Genomic DNA, 16184 nt, shown 5'->3' with positions numbered 1-16184 from the left:
ATAAAACACAATTTCTATGTATAACACTTGTTTACCTACTTAAATATATCCTACTTATTATTAGGATTTAAAAACCAAACAATCTTAATAACGATAATACAATCGAACTTAAGTAAATACTTATTGTATAAAGTATTTAAAGTGTTGTATTCCTATACTCACCTAAAAACGTATTGGAACGGTATATTAGATGGGTATAGATCTTGATCTTTCTCGAGTGGATGGACGCTCGAAAGTCTAGGCGGAGAGTTTGGATTACCGAGTTAAAGGATCCTGTGGCTCAGAAACCTATGACCTGAAAAGGCCATTTTAAATTGAAAGTGTTAGATTGGAAGCTTGTCTAGTATGAAAAGCCTTTTCAAAACGATAAACCTTCTTTAAACTTACTATAAAAGAAAATACTTACGCTTATCATAATGCGGGCAAAACATCTAAACTATTCTCAACTTATTCTTAGGTTGACTTATTCCGTGCTTCGATCATCCATACTTCCTCTTTAAGGATTACTTTATCTCATCGAATTACTAAGGTGACTTTCATAGCCCCACTCTTATTGCTATAGCACTTTTTATACTTACTGGGGTGAGACACATGCTGCTTTTATACTTTAAACAACTTAGACACAAGTACGAACCTAAACTGTACTATGACTAGCTTATGCTACTAAGACCCCACAGTGATATTTTTTAATTGCTTTCAGGATAAGGCATTCTTAATTATTGGGGGTAGGCCTATCGGGAGTAACGTCCCCGATACATTTGACCGCAATGTCTTTGTATTACTTAATAATGATTTAAACATGGTGATAAGGTACTGCCAACTTATCATCGGGGCAACAAAACAAACGTTTAGTCTAAAATATCACGAATCAGTACTACTTTTGGATCTGCATGATCTACTTTTATAACAAATCTTGTGGTCTAAAAATAAACGGTCAAACATATTTGTTAAACCTATGAATTTCACTCAACCTTTTTGGTTGACACTTTTAGCATGTTTGTCTCAGGTACTGAATGATCAGGACCTCTATATCTACTGCTTATGTGATGACTTACTTGGCTAGGATCAAGACTTATCGCATATTTACTTTTCTGCATTTGAACAATTTATAATTCTTGTAACGACATTATTAATTCTTCCGCTGTGTTTATTCAAATACAATTTAGTTTTATTCATATAGTTATTGTTCTCATTTTATAATATGTTGGTATGTATTATGATATTGAATCACATTTAGCCCAGGCCCTAACTGGGGGTGTGATAGATTGGTATCAGAGCATAACCAGGCTGTTATAGAGAACCATGATTGCATTTTATGTGTGCCTTACTTGTTAGCTAGGGTACCTTAGTGATCTAGGAAACTATAACCTTTCCTGCCTTAGACTTTAAATCACTTAGGATTACCTTAGAATGTTAAAGCAAAGAGTTCAACCCTACCTCTCATTCTTTACAATCCTAGCTTAAAAATCTAATCAAAATCTCTATCTTAATGTTAGAATGTCAAGCTATCATCAAATAAACAAAATGACTCTTTTCAAACCAGCTGAGAAAGATACTGAAGGATCTTCTACCGAAAAATCAGTTCAAAGCCCACTTTATATGTAGTGACCCGAACTTTTCCATGTTTATATATATTAATTGAGATTGATATTTACATTATTAAATGTTTCCAACATGTTAAGCAATCAAACTTGTTAAGACTTGATTAATTGAAATATGTTTCATATAGACAATTGACCACCCAAGTTGACCGGCGATTCACGAACGTTAAAACTTGTAAAAACGACATGACGATATATATATGGATATACATATGGTTAACATGAGATTATGATAAGTAAGTATCTCCATAAGTATATTAACAATGAGTTATATACATATAAACAAGACTACTAACTTAAGGATTTCGAAACGAGACATATATGTAACGATTATAGTTGTAACGACATTTAAATGTATATATATCATATTAAGATATATTAATATATCATAATATCATGATAATATAATAATTTAACATCTCATTAGATATAATAAACAATGGGTTAACAACATTAATTGAGATCGTTAACTTAAAGGTTTCAAAACAACACTTACATGTAACGACTAACGATGACTTAACGACTCAGTTAAAATGTATATACATGTAGTGTATTTAGATGTATTAAAATACTTTTGGAAGACTTCAAGACATATATCAAAACACTCATACTTAACGAAAATGGTTACAGTTACTTTTCCATTCTTTTCTTTCATCAAGAATTCTAGTCGTATTCTTACCCGTATTATACACAGCTTCAAGACGTACTTACTATGAGTATATACCAATAGGAACTAGCATGGGATTCCACTCTTGATTATGTCATGTATGACTAATCAATTTTAACTTCTACCATGAGCTAGTCAACTAACTAGAACTCCTTTTAACCCCACTCACCACTCACCAATTACCATTCATCATTCACTCCATTTCACTTCCAATTCTCTTTCTAATTCTCTCTCAACACACACACACTATTATGAACGTATTTTTCCAGTAGTTAATCATCATCTTCATCAAAAATCACTTCAAGAATCAAGCTATAATCATCATAGGAAGAACACTTCAAGAACACTTCAAAAATCCCTTCAAGTTTACTAATTTACTTCCAAGCTTTCTAATCCATTCCAAGTAATCATCTAAGATCAAGAAACCTTTGTTATATATAGTAGGTTATCTTTCTTATTCAAGGTAATATTCATATTCAAACTTTGATTCAATTTCTATAACTATAAACTATCTTAATTCGAGTAAAAATCTTACTTGAACTTGTTTTTGTGTCATGATCCTACTTCAAGAACTTTCAAGCCATCCAAGATCCTTTGAAGCTAGATCATTTCTTGTCACTTCCAGTAGTTTTACCTACTAAACTTGAGGTAGTAATGATGTTCATAACATCATTCGATTCATATATATAAAACTATCTTATTCGAAGGTTTAAACTCGTAATCACTAGAACATAGTTTAGTTAATTCTAAACTTGTTCGCAAACAAAAGTTAATCCTTCTAACTTGACTTTTAAAATTAACTACACACATGTTCTATATCTATATGATATGCTAACTTAATGATTTAAAACCTGGAAACACGAAAAACACCGTAAAACCGGATTTACGCCGTCGTAGTAACACCGCGGGCTGTTTTGGGTTAGTTAATTAAAAACTATGATAAACTTTGATTTAAAAGTTGTTATTCTGAGAAAATGATTTTTATTATGAACATGAAACTATATCCAAAAATTATGGTTAAACTCAAAGTGGAAGTATGTTTTCTAAAATGGTCATCTAGACGTCGTTCTTTCGACTGAAATGACTACCTTTACAAAAACGACTTGTAACTTATTTTTCTGACTATAAACCTATACTTTTTCTGTTTAGATTCATAAAATAGAGTTCAATATGAAACCATAGCAATTTGATTCACTCAAAACGGATTTAAAATGAAGAAGTTATGGGTAAAACAAGATTGGATAATTTTTTCTCATTTTAGCTACGTGAAAATTGGTAACAAATCTATTCCAACCATAACTTAATCAACTTGTATTGTATATTATGTAATCTTGAGATACCATAGACACGTATACAATGTTTCGACCTATCATGTCGACACATCTATATATATTTCAGAACAACCATAGACACTCTATATGTGAATGTTGGAGTTAGCTATACAGGGTTGAGGTTGATTCCAAAATATATATAGTTTGAGTTGTGATCAATACTGAGATACGTATACACTGGGTCGTTGTGATGACCCGAAAAATTTCGACTAATTTAAACCAATTCTCTTTATGATTTAATATTATGTAAATATACATATATGTATGTATATATATATATATATATTATAAGATGTACAAGTAAAAACGACTTTCCTACAGTAAAACATTAATTGCTACAGTAAAAATGACTTTGCTACAGTAAAACACTATTTGCTACAGTGAAACCGTATTTTGCTACAGTGCTACAGTGAAAACGACTTTGCTACAGTAAAACACTATTTGCTACAGTAAACACTATTTGCTACAGTAAACACTATTTGCTACAGTGATTTATACACAGCTTCAAGACGTACTTACTATGAGTATATACCAATAGGAACTAGCATGGGATTCCACTCTTGATTATGTCATGTATGACTAATCAATTTTAACTTCTACCATGAGCTAGTCAACTAACTAGAACTCCTTTTAACCCCACTCACCACTCACCAATTACCATTCATCATTCACTCCATTTCACTTCCAATTCTCTTTCTAATTCTCTCTCAACACACACACACTATTATGAACGTATTTTTCCAGTAGTTAATCATCATCTTCATCAAAAATCACTTCAAGAATCAAGCTATAATCATCATAGGAAGAACACTTCAAGAACACTTCAAAAATCCCTTCAAGTTTACTAATTTACTTCCAAGCTTTCTAATCCATTCCAAGTAATCATCTAAGATCAAGAAACCTTTGTTATATATAGTAGGTTATCTTTATTATTCAAGGTAATATTCATATTCAAACTTTGATTCAATTTCTATAACTATAAACTATCTTAATTCGAGTATACAATGTTTCGACCTATCATGTCGACACATCTATATATATTTCAGAACAACCATAGACACTCTATATGTGAATGTTGGAGTTAGCTATACAGGGTTGAGGTTGATTCCAAAATATATATAGTTTGAGTTGTGATCAATACTGAGATACGTATACACTGGGTCGTTGTGATGACCCGAAAAATTTTGACTAATTTAAACCAATTCTCTTTATGATTTAATATTATGTAAATATACATATATGTATGTATATATATATATATATATATATATTATAAGATGTACAAGTAAAAACGACTTTCCTACAGAAAAACATTAATTGCTACAGTAAAAATGACTTTGCTACAGTAAAACAGTGAAAACGACTTTGCTACAGTGATTTGCTACAGTAAACACTATTTGCTACAGTAAACACTATTTGCTACAGTAAAACACTATTTGCTACAGTAACACACTATTTGCTACAGTAAACACTATTTGATGTCGACGAACTAGCAAACAAAAACAGAAAAGGCGGCCATGCGATCGCATGGCAAAAACACTGAAAACTCATGCGATCGCATGAGCTACAGTAAATCGAAAAGTAATATAAATACGCAGTTTGTTCGACGAAGTTTTTTTCACATTATCTCTTAATATTTATATTTATATTATAATTATAATTTTAAATTTAAGTTTAATAATAATAAGGTATATACGAGGGTGTTTTTAATTCGGGTTTCAAACCGCTTTAAGCTAAGGAAATATTAGGTATTATTCGGGGTATTGTTCTTGAATCCAAGGCCAACCATACAGTCATCTACCATCATTACGTCTACGCAATTTGCCTACAATATTGAATCGCAATATTGAACTGTGAGTTATAGTCTCCCTTTTTAAATGCTTTAAATATTTTTGGGCTGAGAATACATGCAATTTATTTTAAACGCAATAAGACACAAGTACATACAAAATTCTACACTGAGTTAAACCGAAAATCCCTTAGCTTTGGTAACTAGTAGCTGCCAGTACATAGGATATGGACTGGTGGGCGCGAATAATTGTATATGGATCCATAGGGCTTGACATCCCCGTCCGAGCTAGAGCGCTAGCCTTTTAACGGACGTATGTTATTTGAGTTTAAGACACGTTGGTTTGCGCGTATTAAAACGAATGGGGTAATTATCACTATAGCGTTAAGTTTAGTTACCAGGGTGCTCTGTTACGTAGAATCTATTGATAAACTTTTGATGAAATCTTGTGGTCTATCTTTATATATGTTTATGACTCGAGCAATTAAACCTATAACTCACCAACATTCATGTTGACTTTTTAGCATGTTTTATTCTCAGGTCCTTAGAATGCTTCCGCTGTGATGTGCTTGTTGCCTGCATGGAGTCTCTCATGCTTTGTACAAAGTTTATTGCATTCAAAATAAAACTGCGTTGTGTAATAAATAATTGGACTGTGATGTCAACCTGTAAATTAAAGACTTATGTATTTTGGGGTTTTGCTTATACCTAAGCACTCGCCCACATGTTTATAACTTTCTATGTTTAGAAAGTCACTTATTTTAATGAATGCAATATTTTATCAAAACGTATCATATAGAGGTCAAAACCTCACTGTGGAATCAATGATTAACGTGCCGCGTCAATAGCAATTTTGACGGGTCGTTACAGTTGGTATCAGAGCCTGAGGTCATAGGGAACCAGAAATTACATTATTGTGTTTAACTGGTAATTGTTAGGATGCATTAGTGAGTCTGGACTATGACCATATCTGTTTTTCCTGATTTTTGCTTATTATTTTGTCAAAAACATTATATGTGATATATTTATATGCTAACGTAATTGTTGTTTCAATTATGTAATAGATGACTTCCTCTAATCCTATCATTTTGTACGACTCGGAATCGGACACTGAATCTATTCTATCCACAACTGAAAAGGGCGTTCCAATACCTATTAAAGAAGAAATTGTGTTAGCCGGGGAATCTCAACTCCCGGTAAACCCAGAGGAGGTTCCAGCTCCACCCAACTCTAGTTTTCCGGAGCCACAGTATCGTTGGCATGGACCCATGATCCCTGGAGTAAACGAGGATCGTCCATTTCTAAACAAATATGGACATTGGTCCAGATATACCGCCGACGGGCGGGTTGTGCCGATTACGCCTGGCAGATTTCGGTTCATGACCACCGGTACATATTCTTGCAGTTCGTCATCATATTCTCCTACACATGACTCAGACAGTTCGTCATCAGACGAGATCAGTAAGGAGGAGGATTTCGCTAATGAAATAAAAGAGATCACTAAGGAGAAATTCCAACTTGCTATAGATAATAAAAACAACCACAATAATAAAATGTCCTTAATTATTAAAAAAGAACAGGACCATTCGATCCGTAACCACCCTTATTGTATTAAACCCACTGAGGCAACAGGTACCTCAAAACCCCAACTAAAAATAAAATACACTGCCAGAATGTCTGTCGGACCATGTGCACACAAACAATTGGCAGAGAGAACCAAATGGGAAGAAGTTTCTGATAGTTCTGAATGAACGACCTCGCAACCATAAATCTTCCATGCGCTATTTTATTGCTTATGTGTGCTACTCTATCTTGTTATGTAAAATAAGCATATGTAAAATATCAGTATTGTATGGTATTGTATTATTTTGGTTTATTAATAATAAATGCATGGAATGATTATTTGTATTATTACTACTTCTTATTATTATTATTACATAATAATGTAGTAACTCGCTATAATTTTCATAGTGGAATATTATTAGGATTTTAGTAATTGATTCCTTGTACTAGCTATTATGTATGAACTTAACGGGTAGGTAATACCCTAGAAATAATTATAAAATGCTAATAAGAAGAAAAGGCTTTTATAATAATCGGTTCATATTATTAATATGCTACGATAAACTATTGACAACTCATTTTACCTATAATATTCTATATGATTAAATTATATCTGTTGTGTTTATTGAAGAAACATGTCTCAAATGTCGGATGTTGAGTTTGAGCAACTAGTCGAGAAACGTGTGAATGAAAGAATTGCTGCAGCCGAGGCAGCAAAAGCAACAGCCGAAGCAGCAGCCAAAGCAGCAGCCGTAAACACAAACTCACGAAACGGATGCTCATACAAAACTTTTCAAGGATGCAAACCACAGACGTTTAGTGGAACCGAGGGACCAGTCGGTCTAACCCGATGGTTTGAAAAGATGGAGTCCGTTTTCAAAATCAGTAATTGTGCGAACGGAGACAAGTCAAAGTATGCTTCGTGCACGTTGCAAGACGGTGCACTTACTTGGTGGAACAATTATGCTAAAGCAGAAGGAATAGATACGGCATATGATATCTCTTGGGAAGAACTGAAAAAGATGCTAATCGAGGAGTACTGTCCTCGAAACGAGATCAGAAAAATGGAATCTGAGTTACGTAATCTGAAGGTTATCGGCGCGAATCTCAATAACTATGAAAAGCGTTTCATGGAACTAGCCTTGTTGTGTCCCGAATTGGTGCCAAACGAGAAACGAAAGATAGAAATGTATATTGACGGTTTATCGATCAATATCAAAGGAAATGTTACATCGTCCAAACCGAATACGATGCAGGAAGCCATGACAATGGCACACCAACTCATGGACCAGATCACAGAGAGTTCGATTAAGGCACCAATTACCGAAGTCAAGACAACTGAAGGAAAGAGGAAATGGGAAGACTATAAGGGCAAAAGTACTCACCTGAAGAAACAAGAAACTTTTAAAGGTAACCAAGATGGGGCAACTGCAAGTCCAAACTATAAGGGACCCCATCCATTCTGCAAAAGATGTTACACACATCATGCAGGTTATTGCCAAGTGGTCTGTGACAAGTGTAACAAGAAAGGACATGTGGCGAAAGATTGTTATGCCACCATTTCTGAAGTAAAGACAAAATTGACCGATGTCAAGAAATGTTATGGATGCGGGAAGTCTGGTCACTTTATAAATCAATGCCCTGATAAGGAGAAGAACAAAGAACCCGCACGTGGGAGGGCATTTAATGTTAGTGCCAGTAAAGCACGTGAGGATCCTAATCTTGTCACGGGTACGTTTACCGTTAATAATCAACTAGCTTCTATTATGTTTGATACGGGTGCTGATAGAAGTTATATGTGTAAAGACTTTAGTTTTAAACTAAAATGTGCATCATTACCTCTAGACGATAAATATACTATTGAATTAGCTAATGGTAAACTGATAAAAGCCGATAAAATTTGCCATGGTTGCGAAATGAATCTCGCTGGTGAAACCTTCAAAATCGATTTGATACCCGTAGAATTAGGAAGTTTTGACGTAATCGTTGGCATGGACTGGATGTCCAAAACAAGAGCGGAAGTTGTTTGCGCTGAGAAAGCAATCCGCATCCCTCGTAAGGATGAAACATCATTAATGATTTATGGGGAGAAGAGCAACTCAAAGCTGAACTTTATCAGCTGTATGAAGGCCCAGAAACTTATAAGAAAAGGTTGTTATGCTATTCTGGCACACGTAAAGAAGATCGATACTGAAGAAAGAAGCATTAATGACATGCCGGTTGTAAGAGAATATCCCGGAGTATTTCCAGAAGAATTACCGGGGCTACCTCCACACAGGTGTGTAGAATTTCAGATTGATCTCATACCAGGAGCTGCACCTGTAGCCCGATCTCCATATAGACTTGCACCTTCAGAAATGCAAGAATTACAAGACCAGTTGCAAGAATTATCGGACCGTGGATTTATTCGTCCTAGTTTTTCACCTTGGGGTGCTCCTATTCTGTTCGTCAAGAAGAAGGATGGATCTATGAGAATGTGCATAGATTACCGAGAATTAAACAAATTAACGATCAAGAATCGGTACCCATTACCGAGGATTGATGATTTGTTTGATCAATTGCAAGGATCAAGTGTTTATTCTAAGATTGATCTACGCTCCGGATATCATCAACTGAGAGTGAAGGAAGAAGATGTTCCTAAAACCGCGTTCAGAACCCGTTACGGTCACTATGAGTTTCTAGTCATGCCTTTTGGATTAACTAATGCTCCAGCAGTATTCATGGATCTAATGAATCGCATCTGTAGACCGTATTTAGACAAATTTGTCATTGTTTTTATCGACGACATATTGATTTACTCGAAGAACAAGGAAGAACATGAGCAACACTTAAGACTGGTACTGGAGATACTCAAGAAAGAAGAATTGTACGCAAAATTTTCGAAGTGTGATTTCTGGTTACAAGAAGTACAATTTTTGGGCCATGTTGTCAGTAAACATGGAATTAAAGTTGACCCCGCCAAGATTGAAGCCATTAGTAAATGGGAAACCCCGAAGACTCCAACACAAATTCGCCAATTCTTAGGTCTTGCTGGTTACTACCGAAGATTCATTCAAGATTTCTCTAGAATCGCCAAACCCTTAACTTCATTGACTCAAAAGGGAAAGAAATATGATTGGTCCACGGAACAGGAATCCTCATTCCAGTTATTAAAGAAGAAGTTAACGTCTGCACCCATTTTATCATTACCAGAAGGAAATGATGATTTCGTGATCTATTGTGACGCTTCGCGCCAAGGTTTAGGATGTGTATTAATGCAACGCACAAAAGTTATCGCATATGCCTCACGACAACTAAAAATTCATGAAAAGAACTATACGACACACGATTTGGAACTTGGAGCTGTAGTTTTTGCACTCAAAATATGGAGACACTATTTATATGGCACCAAGTGTACAGTGTACACCGACCATAAGAGTCTTCAGCATATTTTTGATCAAAAACAACTCAATATGAGACAACGTCGCTGGGTAGAGTTGTTAAACGATTACGATTGTGAAATCCGTTACCACCCCGGAAAGGCTAATGTTGTAGCTGATGCCCTAAGTCGAAAAGAAAGAGTAAAACCTCTTAGGGTCCGAGCTTTGAATATTACAATTCGTACTGATCTCACAAAGCAAATTCAAGCAGCACAGTTAGAAGCTTTAAAAGAAGAAAACGAAAAAGGTGAAATGAGCAAAGGGATAGAAAAACAACTTGAAGTAAAAGCCGATGGAACCCTGTATTTTGCTGGTAGGATATGGGTACCAAGACATGGTAACCTAAGGCAACTAGTACTAGATGAAGCACACAAAATGAGGTACTCAATTCACCCAGGAAACGGAAAAATGTACCACGATCTCAAGAAGTTTTATTGGTGGCCTAATATGAAAACAGAAATTGCTACTTATGTAAGCAAATGTTTAACGTGTGCAAAGGTCAAAGCTGAGCACCAAAAGCCGTCAGGATTACTGCAACAACCAGAAATTCCGCAGTGGAAATGGGAAAGAATAACCATGGATTTCATTACGAAATTGCCAAGGACTGCAAGTAGTCATGATACTATTTGGGTGATAGTTGATCGTCTAACTAAATCAGCTCACTTCCTACCAATAAAGGAGACAGACAGTATGGAGAAATTAACACGCCTATATTTGAAGGAAGTAGTTTCCAGGCATGGTGTACCCATCTCCATCATATCTGATCGCGACACCCGATTCACATCACGTTTTTGGCAATCATTACAAAAAGCATTGGGAACTCGATTAGATATGAGCACCGCTTATCACCCACAGACAGATGGTCAAAGTGAAAGAACAATACAAACATTGGAAGACATGTTACGGGCATGCGTGATTGACTTTGGAACCAGTTGGGATCGACACTTACCGTTGGCAGAATTTTCATACAATAACAGCTATCATACGAGCATCAACGCAGCACCATTTGAAGCACTTTACGGTAGAAAGTGCAGATCTCCTATCTGTTGGAGTGAAGTAGGAGAAAGACAACTTACTGGACCAGAAATTATTCACGAAACCACCGAAAAGATCATTCAAATACAACAGCGATTGAAAACGGCCATGAGTAGCCAAAAGAGTTATGCTGATGTAAGAAGAAAACCGCTAGAATTTCAAGTGGGCGACAAAGTCATGTTGAAAGTGTCACCCTGGAAAGGCGTTGTACGATTCGGTAAACGAGGAAAGCTAAGTCCTAGGTACGTAGGACCCTTTGAAATCACCGAAAGAATTGGAGCAGTTGCTTATCGATTAAGGCTACCACAAGAACTTAGTAGTGTTCACGACACATTTCACGTGTCAAATTTGAAGAAATGTTTAGCTGAAGAGGATGTCGTAATTCCTCTTGACGAAATACGAATCAATGATAAACTCCATTTTATCGAAGAACCTGTTGAAATCATGGACCGTGAGGTCAAACAATTAAAACAAAGCAAAATACCGATAGTTAGAGTTCGTTGGAACGCAAGACGAGGACCCGAGTTTACTTGGGAACGTGAAGATCAAATGAAGCAAAAGTATCCACATTTGTTCACTGATATCGCTCATGAAACAGGTACTACTCAAAATTTCGGGACGAAATTTTCTTTAACGGGGAGGTACTGTGATGACCCGAAAAATTTCGACTAATTTAAACCAATTCTCTTTATGATTTAATATTATGTAAATATACATATATGTATGTATATATATATATATATTATAAGATGTACAAGTAAAAATGACTTTCCTACAGTAAAACATTAATTGCTACAGTAAAAATGACTTTGCTACAGTAAAACACTATTTGCTACAGTGAAACCGTATTTTGCTACAGTGCTACAGTGAAAACGACTTTGCTACAGTGATTTGCTACAGTAAAACACTATTTTCTACAGTAAACACTATTTGCTACAGTAAACACTATTTGCTACAGTGATTTATACACAGCTTCAAGACGTACTTACTATGAGTATATACCAATAGGAACTAGCATGGGATTCCACTCTTGATTATGTCATGTATGACTAATCAATTTTAACTTCTACCATGAGCTAGTCAACTAACTCGAACTCCTTTTAACCCCACTCACCACTCACCAATTACCATTCATCATTCACTCCATTTCACTTCCAATTCTCTTTCTAATTCTCTCTCAACACACACACACTATTATGAACGTATTTTTCCAGTAGTTAATCATCATCTTCATCAAAAATCACTTCAAGAATCAAGCTATAATCATCATAGGAAGAACACTTCAAGAACACTTCAAAAATCCCTTCAAGTTTACTAATTTACTTCCAAGCTTTCTAATCCATTCCAAGTAATCATCTAAGATCAAGAAACCTTTGTTATATATAGTAGGTTATCTTTATTATTCAAGGTAATATTCATATTCAAACTTTGATTCAATTTCTATAACTATAAACTATCTTAATTCGAGTAAAAATCTTACTTGAACTTGTTTTTGTGTCATGATCCTACTTCAAGAACTTTCAAGCCATCCAAGATCCTTTGAAGCTAGATCATTTCTTGTCACTTCCAGTAGGTTTACCTACTAAACTTGAGGTAGTAATGATGTTCATAACATCATTCGATTCATATATATAAAACTATCTTATTCGAAGGTTTAAACTCGTAATCACTAGAACATAGTTTAGTTAATTCTAAACTTGTTCGCAAAAAAAAGTTAATCCTTCTAACTTGACTTTTAAAATTAACTACACACATGTTCTATATCTATATGATATGCTAACTTAATGATTTAAAACCTGGAAACACGAAAAACACCGTAAAACCGGATTTACGCCGTCGTAGTAACACCGCGGGCTGTTTTGGGTTAGTTAATTAAAAACTATGATAAACTTTGATTTAAAAGTTGTTATTCTGAGAAAATGATTTTTATTATGAACATGAAACTATATCCAAAAATTATGGTTAAACTCAAAGTGGAAGTATGTTTTCTAAAATGGTCATCTAGACGTCGTTCTTTCGACTGAAATGACTACCTTTACAAAAACGACTTGTAACTTATTTTTCTGACTATAAACCTATACTTTTTCTGTTTAGATTCATAAAATAGAGTTCAATATGAAACCATAGCAATTTGATTCACTCAAAACGGATTTAAAATGAAGAAGTTATAGGTAAAACAAGATTGGATAATTTTTTCTCATTTTAGCTACGTGAAAATTGGTAACAAATCTATTCCAACCATAACTTAATCAACTTGTATTGTATATTATGTAATCTTGAGATACCATAGACACGTATACAATGTTTCGACCTATCATGTCGACACATCTATATATATTTCAGAACAACCATAGACACTCTATATGTGAATGTTGGAGTTAGCTATACAGGGTTGAGGTTGATTCCAAAATATATATAGTTTGAGTTGTGATCAATACTGAGATACGTATACACTGGGTCGTTGTGATGACCCGAAAAATTTCGACTAATTTAAACCAATTCTCTTTATGATTTAATATTATGTAAATATACATATATGTATGTATATATATATATATATATATATATATATATATTATAAGATGTACAAGTAAAAACGACTTTCCTACAGTAAAACATTAATTGCTACAGTAAAAATGACTTTGCTACAGTAAAACAGTGAAAACGACTTTGCTACAGTGATTTGCTACAGTAAAACACTATTTGCTACAGTAAAACACTATTTGCTACAGTAAACACTATTTGCTACAGTAAACACTATTTGATGTCGACGAACTAGCAAACAAAAACAGAAAAGGCGGCCATGCGATCGCATGGCAAAAACACTGAAAACTCATGCGATCGCATGAGCTACAGTAAATCGAAAAGTAATATAAATACGCAGTTTGTTCGACGAAGTTTTTTTCACATTATCTCTTAATATTTATATTTATATTATAATTATAATTTTAAATTTAAGTTTAATAATAATAAGGTATATACGAGGGTGTTTTTAATTCGGGTTTCAAACCGCTTTAAGCTAAGGAAATATTAGGTATTATTCGGGGTATTGTTCTTGAATCCAAGGCCAACCATACAGTCATCTACCATCATTACGTCTACGCAATTTGCCTACAATATTGAATCGCAATATTGAACTGTGAGTTATAGTCTCCCTTTTTAAATGCTTTAAATATTTTTGGGCTGAGAATACATGCAATTTATTTTAAACGCAATAAGACACAAGTACATACAAAATTCTACACTGAGTTAAACCGAAAATCCCTTAGCTTTGGTAACTAGTAGCTGCCAGTACATAGGATATGGACTGGTGGGCGCGAATAATTGTATATGGATCCATAGGGCTTGACATCCCCGTCCGAGCTAGAGCGCTAGCCTTTTAACGGACGTATGTTATTTGAGTTTAAGACACGTTGGTTTGCTCGTATTAAAACGAATGGGGTAATTATCACTATAGCGTTAAGTTTAGTTACCAGGGTGCTCTGTTACGTAGAATCTATTGATAAACTTTTGATGAAATCTTGTGGTCTATCTTTATATATGTTTATGACTCGAGCAATTAAACCTATAACTCACCAACATTCATGTTGACTTTTTAGCATGTTTTATTCTCAGGTCCTTAGAATGCTTCCGCTGTGATGTGCTTGTTGCCTGCATGGAGTCTCTCATGCTTTGTACAAAGTTTATTGCATTCAAAATAAAACTGCGTTGTGTAATAAATAATTGGACTGTGATGTCAACCTGTAAATTAAAGACTTATGTATTTTGGGGTTTTGCTTATACCTAAGCACTCGCCCACATGTTTATAACTTTCTATGTTTAGAAAGTCACTTATTTTAATGAATGCAATATTTTATCAAAACGTATCATATAGAGGTCAAAACCTCACTGTGGAATCAATGATTAACGTGCCGCGTCAATAGCGATTTTGACGGGTCGTTACAGTCGTGGATTGATTCAAGATAATATTTATCGATTTATTTCTGTACATCTAACTGTGGACAACTAGTTGTAGGTTACTAACGAGGACAGCTGACTTAATAAACTTAAAACATCAAAATATATTAAAAGTGTTGTAAATATATTTTAAACATACTTTGATATATATGTATATATTGTTATAGGTTCGTGAATCAACCAGTGGCCAAGTCTTACTTCCCGACGAAGTAAAAATCTGTGAAAGTGAGTTATAGTCCCACTTTTAAAATCTAATATTTTTGGGATGAGAATACATGCAGGTTTTATAAATGATTTACAAAATAGACACAAGTACATGAAACTACATTCTATGGTTGAATTATCGAAATCGAATATGCCCCTTTTTATTAAGTCTGGTAATCTAAGAATTAGGGAACAGACACCCTAATTGACGCGAATCCTAAAGATAGATCTATTGGGCCTAACAAACCCCATCCAAAGTACCAGATGCTTTAGTACTTCGAAATTTATATCATATCCGAAGGGTGTCCCGGAATGATGGGGATATTCTTATATATATGCATCTTGTTAATGTCGGTTACCAGGTGTTCACCATATGAATGATTTTTATCTCTATGTATGGGATGTGTATTGAAATATGAAATCTTGTGGTCTATTGTTACGATTTGATACATATAGGTTAAACCTATAACTCACCAACATTTTTGTTGACGTTTAAAGCATGTTTATTCTCAGGTGAATACTAAGAGCTTCCGCTGTTGCATACTAAAATAAGGACAAGATTTGGAGTCCATGTTTGTATGATATTGTGTAAAAACTGCATTCAAGAAACTGATTTCG

This window comes from Rutidosis leptorrhynchoides, chromosome 1 (assembly GCF_046630445.1).
Source record: "Rutidosis leptorrhynchoides isolate AG116_Rl617_1_P2 chromosome 1, CSIRO_AGI_Rlap_v1, whole genome shotgun sequence".
In the NCBI taxonomy this organism is placed as follows: Eukaryota; Viridiplantae; Streptophyta; class Magnoliopsida; order Asterales; family Asteraceae; genus Rutidosis; species Rutidosis leptorrhynchoides.
The sequence above is the reverse complement of the archived record's forward strand: the minus strand, read 5'-3'. Positions refer to the sequence as shown.